The sequence below is a fragment of the Aegilops tauschii genome, chromosome 7 (assembly GCF_002575655.3).
Source record: "Aegilops tauschii subsp. strangulata cultivar AL8/78 chromosome 7, Aet v6.0, whole genome shotgun sequence".
Lineage (NCBI taxonomy): Eukaryota > Viridiplantae > Streptophyta > Magnoliopsida > Poales > Poaceae > Aegilops > Aegilops tauschii.
In genome coordinates, this window is record NC_053041.3 from 123490799 (window position 1) to 123499533 (window position 8735).

The following is an 8735-nucleotide window of genomic DNA, read 5'->3' on the forward strand; positions in this document are numbered from 1 at the left end:
TCCTATAGTCTTTCATCTCCAAGAAGCAATAGGTATTACAGGACATGTATCACAAGATCCATGTTTACTCATTCCTCCTTTATGGAGCTAACAACAGGTGTTGTATAAGTCATACAACATGCTCCCCCAGATACAATCTATTCGAGTCTTAGGTATTTTCATACCATGCTCCCCCAGATTACTCCATCTTTACCAAAAATGGCGTATCTTTAAACTTTATTATTTGGGTTTATTCTGTAAAAACTTTCTTCTTTATGGCACTTTAAGCACCGTCTTAGTATTCCTTAGTCTGCTTTCGGAACTGTAAAAGATCCAGGAATACATCTATTTCTTTTCTTTAGGGGTATTATTATGATCGTCGTACTCCCCCAGATGATCACATTCTTCATTAATGGATATCTCATATTTCTTTCTCCCCCTCGAAATGTGGCAAGAACTTTTCTGCCACAATTTCGAAAAACCATTCACAACTCTTGTGAATTGAGGAAACTTTGAGTATCTACTTCATGTATCTGATTACTTCATATGTAATGAAGTTATCTGTTAACGGTATGGGAGTACTTTTTCCTTATTCCTCATTCCATTTCGGAAAATCAATATAGTTCTTTATCATTAGTACTTTTGCAAGTCACACTTGCATATCATTCTTATCTTTAGGTTCGTCTGTAACTTTTATTCTCTTTGGATTTATTGAGTGCTTAATGACCGTTACACATAAGGTGTACGGTCGATACTAGGAAAGCATAATAGCTACTCCATACTTTTCTCCCAGAGTGGGACACATCAAACGCACATGAGTCATCATATCTTTCTCCTGTCATACAGGATAAGTCCTTTGCCTACATTTCTCCTGCCATACATGATTTTTTTTGACATAATACTATGTCAACTTTACCCAGTTATGCAGGTATTTTCCGAGACTTTTCCCTGCCATGCGGGTTTTATCATAATCCTCTTTTCCCGCTATGCGGGTAATTCCCTGTAAGGAACATAAATGCCAGAATTGGCTCTTTTGACTGCATATGCAATCATGAAATTCAGAAATAAATCCGAACGCTCTTTGACACACATGCTTGATCCGACATTGGTCAAATTAAACACGCATGTTGTTTGTTTCATCTCAAATCGTGTTGACTGAAAAATCTTCTTCATATAGAATACATGAAAGACATTCGTCAACCAAGACTCTCAATGATCTATTTGTTTTCTTTTCTTGGATTAATATCCAAGAATTCTTTTCTTTTGAAGCCATTCTTTAGAGAGAACATACTCCCTCACGTTATGACCTTTCTTGGTCATCTTTCGGGTAACAAGTACCCAGCCATTCGCTTTCACGAATGAAAGCATGGAAAAACTTTTAGTATGAGAAAACTTAGCCAATAATCAACAATAATGAGCATAAAAATAACCCTACGTTGGTCTGGTTAAAAAATATGCACATTAAACTTTTTAAAACTTTCTTTTTATACTCTAAATCACCGTTGTGGTAGAATTAGAATAAAACTCGTTCTTCTACATTAATTCCATATCGCCGTTGGGCGGAAATGGAAATAATGCATATAACTCATAAACAATGTGATGATAGTATTTCTATTAAACAACTTTGCTAAGAAATAATCATCATCATCAACTTTATTGCAGCGGAAACAAGAAATATGCATTTCTCTAGTTCAAGAGCATTTCTTCATCTTTAACTGTTCTCTGATCACTTTGACACAAAATTTATCAGAGTTTAAGCTTTGAACATAAGACTCATAGAATTATAGTATTGTTATCATCAACGTTAGTCAGAAAATAACAATACCATATTTTAACTTTAAAACAAATATCTTTCTTTTGTCATAGCGGAAACTATCTGCATCTTATTTCACCCACAAGGGAAAAACAATGCTAAAAACAGTTCTTCCAATTAAATTTTCCCGTTGGTTCCAATTTAATTGGAGGATAAAACTTTTACCATGCAGCGAAAACTTTACAATATTCTATTCAGAAACAATTCTGTACTCTTTTACTCGCTAAGCAATTTTAACCAGTTGGTTCAAAAATGCATTCGAGAAGCAACATTTTAATCTTTTACTTTAACATGATCTTAAAAACTTAATTCTATGTAAACTTTTATTTTCTTGGTAAAAGAGCACTATGAATTATTTACGCAGCGGAAAATCATGAATAGAAATACATGAACTTTTAATTCTTTACAGAAACTTTTCTTTGACAAAAAAATTCATGAACTTTATTATTTTCTTTATAAATTCACGAACATTTCTTTTTCTGTAAATATTCTATTTTCATCATTTTTTTCAGAAACTTTTCTATTTTCTGAAAAAACAAAAAAAATAGCAGCAGCACAGCGTAGCGCGCGCGCCCCGCAGCGGAAGCCAGCCGGCCCATTGCCTGCTCGGCGCGTCGCGCCTCGCAAGCCAACCTGGCCTCGGCCTGGTCCGCCACCACTTTCGGCCCAAACGGCCCAGTGCTGCGCTAGGGATTTGATCTGGACCATCCATGGAAATCCGACGGCCATCCGTGCGATTCGCTGGATCAAAATTCCTCGATTGATCCTCCCGACCGAAACCCTAGCCATTTCTGTTTTTCCTCCGTCTCTTTTCTTCTCTGTCCCGTGCGACGGCGGAGAAGAGAGCTTCGCCCCCGGCCGCCGGCGACAGCGTCGAGCGCCAGCACGCCGCGCCAGGGCGCCGGCGACGGCAACGTCCACCGCGTCGCGCCGCGCTTTCTTTCTCCTTCTTCGCTCTCTCTCCCGCGGCGGTGGAGCTCCTCCAGCGGTCCAGCCGTTTCGCCGGCGAGCGCCACCTCTTCTTCCCTTTCCCCCTTCTTTCTTCCTCCACCCACGCCTCCTTCAACAGAGAGAGACGCGGTGGAGCCCTTTTCTGCTCCCCTGTTCGGCGCAGCGGGATGGGGTTCCGGCGGCCGGCAGCGACAACGTCGTGCCACCGCGCCGCGCTGCGAGCCTTTCTTTCCCTCTTCTTTTTTGTCTCTCCCTTCCGCCAATACTTAGCAGAGAGAGAGTGAGAAGCTCGACGGCCTTCTCTGCCCCGTTGTGCTCGACGACGGTGGCGCCGTTGCCATTCCTTTCGCCGGTCGCGCGTTCCCTTACGGTGAGCGCGCCGCCGTCGAAACGTTTGGCCGCGGTGCCCTTTGCCCCTCTCGGGGTGGTTCTTCGTCCGGCGCCTCGGCTTGCCGATGCGCGCCGGGATCGAGAGGAACAGGCGCGGCCATATGTGGCGGCGCTCTTTGCCGGCGAGCACTGGGCCCTCTCCGGTGATGTCTTTGCCCTGTCACTTTAGGGTTCTAAGGGAGGGGATGATTCTTTTGATTTGCACCGAAATCCTCAACCGAAACATGGCTGATACCATTGTTGAGTCCTCTGGATCGGTTAGGGTTAAGGATTCACGGTAGTCTTTACCTTTTCCTTGGATTGATGAGCCCGATGGGTGGCCATGGTGGATGGCGGCGGTAGTGATGGCAGATCGTGGGTGAAGTGGTGACGGCGCTTCCCGTCAACACTGCACTAACCCTAGATCGGTAGGGATGTAGGTGGGGTGTACGGCGTTGCGACGAACCTTGTAATACGAGCCGCCGGCCCCCACCTCTTTATATATAGTGCAGGTGACAGGGGCCGTCAACCATAGTGGGTTGAGCACCCCCAATCAGGGCGCAGATCTAAGGGGCCGGTGGGCTGTTGGGCCCACACGGTGGAGATCATCCTAACACTTCTCTCGCGCATATGCGTACTGCACTCGCACATATGCATGCATGCATGCACATCCCGTCCGGTCGTCAAGTCCAAACACTCCGGCAACGATGCTGAAGAAAGAGCCCATGGTTGACGACCGTCAGGCAACACGACCATAGGCCAAGGTCATCATCGAGCTACAAGAGCTGCAGAAGTCATACGGACAGCTCCGGCCGAGTTCGGCGTTTCGCGAGACGGGCGCCGGCCGGGGTAGCTCTGACTCTGAATCGTGGTGGCCCAATAGCCTAGGAGTAACCTATTATGTACAACTTCTAGAAGATGATCTCTTTCTTTTAGGCACTAGTACTGCTGTGACACGCTTCAACTGTCAGGACGACTAGCTAGAAAGCAGACACATAAATACTCCACTTCTTGGCAGATTCAGACACATAAATACTCCTCCACTTCTTGGCAGATTCAGCACGCCAACCCCTGCCTGAAATGATCAGCGCGTCCCTCAAGGCACTGTCAAGGGTACATCGCGCGCGTGCGCGCGGCTCCAGTATGTGCGACCAACGCACCAGGCTCTTTTGAGCCGTTGGATGGAACACCGGTGGCCACGATTTGGCTGCACGACGGGTTGCTATAGCGCGTTTTCAATAAGAACCTCGCTTTTCATCCAAATCAACCCGCAATTCCCACCTTTTTTTTTTGAGAAATCTCGCTGACTTTATTGATTCATGACAATGTTCATAGGTACACGGTTTCGGTCATGAGGAGTGCCCAACCAAACATGTCTACCTATATCTAGGTTACAAGCAAATTTAGCGAGATTATGAGCCTCGAAATTAAAATTCCTACGCTCAAACACAAAAGAGCAAGACGAAAAACTAGCTCTGCGGTTTGTTATTTCATGTATAACAGCCGCATTGGGACCGCCTGTCCCTTCATTGATATCCTGCACCACACCTTGGCAATCCGAGGCCACCATGATATTCCGCTCGTGCAAATCTTCAGCCAAAGCTAGAGCCTCCCGGCATCCGTATGTCTCCAAAATCATTGGGTCACGGACGCCCCATACACCACCGCCGACGAGCCAAGAAAGTTGCCATTTGAGTCTCGGCAGACTGCAGCAGCAACTCCCACTCGCCTATTCCTTGCTAGTGCACCATCCACATTGATCTTATTGGAGCCAACCGGAGGTGAAATCCATCGTCACAGCTGATCCCGTGCCGCCTGAACCTGTGCCCTTGGTTCACATGTGGTAGCTTGTTGTAGCTCTTGAAGATAAGAGTCTACAAATGAAACAGTCTGGTGTGGATTTTGAAAAAGAGATTCATAAATTGCCTTACGCCTTGCATACCACACAGCCCATAGCAGTGTGACAACCAACCTCGAGAAGCTCGCATGGTCTAGTGCCTCATGAAGCTCAAACAGCCAATTCCTCGCGCATGGCTCCACGTTTGTCGTCATCTTTGACACAATGTTTTCATCTTTCAATGCCCAAATACATCTCAACATCGTCCAAGACAAGAGCGCATGTCTCCATGAATCTTGGCAACCACACAGAGGGCAAGCGCTTTGAGTTGCCATATTCCGTCTATGTAGAACATCTGTAGTTGGTATAGAGTGACGGCACAGAAATACTCTCACCTTCAATGGCACTTTCAGTTTCCATAGATGGCTCCACGCTTCCTCTTCTCTAGCGTTAAATGATGCACCACCTCTTCCTTCTAACCAAGCTTCTCTCTATAATTTTGTTGTGACTAGCAGCTTGTAAGCCGAACTGACAGTGAACCTGCCCTTCCTGTCAGGGTTCCAAGCCCAGAAGTCCTCGGTATTGCGAGTGCACACCGGTATCTTTAGAATTGCCTCTGCATCAAAAGGTAAGAAAACTGATCGTATCAGAGGTTCATTCCATGAAGCAGTAGCTGGATACAATAGGCCGGACACCCTCCTGGGCGGTGCCTCAACTAACGATGCAATCGGCTTCGGTGCTGTTTCTTTGGGTATCCACTTGTCTTCCCATATGCGAGTGGATCGACCGTTCCCAATCCTCTGATAATTCCTTGCTGCAGCACATCCCGACCCTCAAGGATTGCACGCCAGATTTGTGATGGCCGAGAACCCAGATCCGCCTCAAGCAATGTTGAGTTTGGGAAATCCTTCAAAATTCTTGCACTTAAAGTTTCTGGTTCCTGAAGGACTCTCCACGCTTGCCTGGCAAGTAGTGCGAGGTTGAACAATTCAAGATCTCTGAATCCTAAGCCTCCCAAGTATTTTGGCCTGGTCATAACATCCCATGAAACCCAGGCTGGTTTACGTTCACCTTGTTTGCATCCCCACCAAAACTTTCTAATGATTGTTTTTATATGATCACAAAGGCCTCTTGGCAGCTTGAAACAAGACATTGAGAATACCAGGATAGCTTGGGCTACAGATTTTATGAGCACCTCCTTTCCTCCTGCCGACAAGCACTTGCTCATCCATCCCTTCACCTTATTCCAAACTCGATCGCTCAAATACTTGAATGTCCCTTTCTTGGAGTGCCCCACATCAGATGGCATACCCAGATATTTGTCATTTAATGATTCGTTGGGAACTTGCAGAAATCCCTTCACAGCGTTTTGAACTATTTCTGGGCATCCTCTACTGAAAAAGATGGATGACTTGTCCCTGTTAATTCTCTGCCCCGATGCCATGCAATATTTATCCAATAGGTTTGAAACCGATTCCGCTCCGTTTATACTTGCCCTGAAAAATAGTAGGCTGTCATCCGCGAATAAAATGTGGTTCACCGGCGGAGCCGATGGTGCCACCTTAATGCCACTGAGCTAGGACGACTCGTTCTGAGATTTTAGGAGGCACGAAAGGCCCTCTGCTGTCAACAAGAAAAGATACGGTGAGATCGGATCTCCCTGTCGAATACCACATGCGGGTTTAAACACCTCTAACTTAACCCCATTGAACATCACTGAAAATGATACTGAACTTATCATACTCATGACAATCGTGACCCATTGTGGAGCAAAACCCAGTTTCTCCATAATAGCACGCAAATAAGACCACGCCACCCTGTCATAAGCCTTCACCATATCTAATTTTAATGCACAGTAGCTGTTAGCTTTGGATCTATTCCTCTTCATAAAATGAAGGCATTCGTAAGCTGAAATTATGTTGTCCGTGATTAACCTTCCCGGCACAAAAGCAGACTGCTCTTCAGATATTATGTCAGGAAGCACAGCCTTCAAACGATTCGCTAACACCTTGGAAGCGATCTTATAAAAGACATTGCACAAACTTATGGGACGAAATTGTGAGAGCAAGACGGGATTTGTTACCTTCGGGATCAACACCAGTAACGTATCATTAAGCCGTTCGGGGCTTTCCTCTCCCCTCACAATACCAAGCACAGCCCGAGTCACCGCCTCCCCACACACATCCCAGTGTCGCTGAAAAAAATGCGCCGGAAATCCGTCTGGGCCCGGAGCCTTAGTTCGAAACATTTGAAAGAGCACTACTTTAACCTCTTTTTCATCATAAGGAGCCAACAGACTAGCGTTCATCGATGTCGTCACTTTTACAGGAACATGGTCGAGCACTTCATGCAGGCCTTGGACACCCTCTGAAGCAGGGGCGTAGCCAAGATTGTCAACCATTGGCTTCAGCTCTACTAAAGAGTGGGTTCAGTTCTTTGCTTACTCTTAAGCTAGTGTAAATCTATAAGGGACATGTCAAATTTCATTGGGTTCACTTGAACCCAATGCTAATGAGCTGGCTCGGCCCCTTCTCTGAAGTGTAGAGATTCTTATAAAAATCGAGAGCAAGTTGCTACATCTCGGTGGGATCTTCAGTTAGCTGACCATTTGGTTTTTGAAGTGCTTTTATCAAGTTCTTTCTCCTCCGCATCGAAGCCCTCATGTGAAAGAGATGTGTATTCCTATCCCCTTCTGACAGCCATTGCACTCGAGACCGCTGTCGCCACATTATTTCTTCCCTCATATAGAGCTCAATGAGTCTGTCATTTATCTTAATTTCAACATGTGACGGCCCAGTTCTCTGTGGTTGGCTCCTCAACCGCTCAAGATCTTTTTTCAATTTTCTTATTTCGCCCCGAACACTACCGAAAGTCATCCTTGACCACTCCCCCAGGTTCTGTGCAAGATCCTCCAGCTTCCTCCGCACGTCCTCCACCGATAGATTGTGACCGTCGGGCTCCCATGCAAATCGCACAGTCGGCTTTAACTCTGCATGCGTGTCCCACATGGCCTCATAGTGAAACATTTTCTCTCCCTTCACTAGTAGAAAACAGGGCTTTTGTTCGGGCCTGGCCAGCCCATTAGTCCCGGTTCGGCACGAATCGGGACCCATGGGGTGCATTAGTCCCGGTTCGTGAGCCTAGGGGGCCGACCGGGGCCTCGTGGGCATTGGTCCCGGTTCGTCTGCACCCATTTGTCCCGGTTCCTGTCATGAACCGGGACCAATAGGACTCGCTCCTGGCCCACATACATCGGTCCCGGTTCGTGGCACGAACCGGTACAGAAGGGGTGCCTTTAGTCCCGGTTCCAGCCACGAACCCGGACAAATGAGTTGCCTATATATACCCCATCGCCGCGGCAGAGCACTCCACAGTGCTCTGTTTTTTGCTGGCTGGCGAGGGGGAGGGCATTGGGTGCTCTAGCTCACCTCCTATGCACATGAGGTGTTCGATGAAATGCCCGAGCCACACTAGTTAAGCTTTCTCCTCTCGAAGCTCGACCTCCGAGCTCCATTTTTCCCGAGATTTGTCTAGGTTTATACTAGCGGTCCGTCACGCCCCGTCCCCGTCTTCACCGCCGTCGATCGCCCGCGCATATCTCGTCGCCGGCACCACCGTGGTGAGCCTCTTGTTCTTATCTTCTTTCTGAAAGAAAAAAAATTCTTACTTTACATAGATACTTGTCTAATTTTCTTACTTTTGACACACATAATTATATATAATGCATGCAGATGAACCGGCAATGGATGTACGGTGACAGACACACCTCCGAGTACATTAAGGGCG